The sequence below is a fragment of the Equus caballus genome, chromosome 12, assembly GCF_041296265.1.
Source record: "Equus caballus isolate H_3958 breed thoroughbred chromosome 12, TB-T2T, whole genome shotgun sequence".
Classification (NCBI taxonomy): Eukaryota; Metazoa; Chordata; class Mammalia; order Perissodactyla; family Equidae; genus Equus; species Equus caballus.
Window position 1 is genome coordinate 28622996 of NC_091695.1, and position 1921 is coordinate 28624916.

Genomic DNA, 1921 nt, shown 5'->3' on the forward strand with positions numbered 1-1921 from the left:
CTGGAAGGTCTTTCTGAATATAACCCTCCCAAGAAGTCCCATCTAAAAGTAAAAACAAAAAATAAGGTCCAAAACAAGAAAGTAGAGAGCTGAGATTCCCTATACCACAGAGAGTCTGACTCAGCATTGCTGGAGGTTCACTACTTCCTGGCATGTTTCCCAGACAGAGGTCTCTGATGATTGTTCCTATGCTTTGGGCGTAGGATGGAAGTGATCTCTAAATGAACTCCATGATTCTTCCAGGGTGAATGGAGGGTTCCTTGACATAAACATGTCTCAAAATTTGAACACCCTGAAGCAAGATCTCGGAGCCTAAAAAAGGAACCCATTAACAGAGTTGGTCTCCCCTCTATCACCCAGGAGGGAGGTTATTTACAGCTTGCATGATTTTAATTGCTCCTTTTTTATTGCAAGCTGTGTTCCCAAGTCCTCTCTTAGATGTGAGAGAAACCTCATAAGCTTTTAAGGTCCTCTTCTCCCACAGCTGGATCATTCTTGAGGGAGGCTGAGTGAGTCAAACCTTACTAACAAAAGACCATGCGCACATCTCAGAGTAGTGATGGAGTAGGATACTCACAGAACCTGGAAGCTGAAATATGTGTTGGCTCTTTCTGAATACCTGGGTACACCACACACAATAAAAAGAAGAGTAAATCTTTACAGCACTCTTACGTAAGTAATTAGGGACTCTGCTCTAAGGAATATGCAGGCCTAGGACCCAGGAAGAATCTCAAAGGTTTGCAAACAACTCAATATCATTGTACTTCAAGTCTAATTTTTATAAGGAGTCTTCTTCTATGGTGGCTCATTTAGCCTGAAAAGACAAATCTGTAGAGGGATGATCTAAATTTATAGGCTGTGTCAATACACTTTGGCATAAAATGGGGAGCTGGAACCCCTCTGAGACTATTGTTCATATTTAAAAGGAGAAAACAAAGAGCCAGAAGAAAAGGTGTGGGTAATTATTGAGAGGCCTATACTTCCTGATTTGTTCCACTAACAAGCCAAATTTGAGCATTCTACAGAAGTCTCCCTAACTGAGTGGACTCAGTTCAACTTTGATGAACAGGTCAGTTCTTGAGGAAGTGAGGGACCACCAGTTGAAAATAAATGCAATGCTTGGTTTTCTGACAGTGATCCTGCCCATATTGTTCCTGATAAACAAAGCTCTTCAGATTTTGTTTCCTGCTCTACAAATATGGTGAACTTTTCCAAAGTCAGCTAACTAAATATTAGGAAGGATTATTGATGAAATATCTTAAAGAAGCAGAGCTTGTCAAATGGGCCACTTTTTAATAGTCTCCTTCCATTTCCTTTGTTTTTTTTTTTTAATTTACTAAGCAGAGTAAAATGGAGGTCAGTATGTGGAGGGGGACTATCTGATGTCAGAAATGACTTGAGAAAAATTGAAGGAAGAGAATCCACATAAGCTTTATCCCAAGATAAACTTTATCCAAAACAAAAGGTAGAAAGCTTAGGAGTCCTTAATAAAGAAGAGGAAACTAAAAATAAGGTTTAATTAGAAATGATAGAATCTGGGCTGGTTGAGAAAAGCAATGTGGCAATTAAAAGGTGCTCTGGGATAAAGAATAGCATCACTAGTCTGACATAGTTCTCTGTGTGTGGTACAATTGGCCTCGGTAATTTTATCTTAGACATCTGTGGGTACAAGCTTTGCAGTGTTCACCATCTAAACCTGAGATTTCCCTTTCTGGCAGTTATACCAGCACGTATTGCAAAACATTTTAATATCCCCTTATTTCTTCTTCCTGAAAGAAGATAAATTCTCCTTCAGTTTATCTCACTGACTTGGCAAGCAGTCACCATTACAGCCTTTCTGTTCATTTCCTGAAAGTGCATCTATGTGAAAAGATGTGGTGATCATGTTATTGAAAGCATGCTCAATTACGTTTTCATTGCC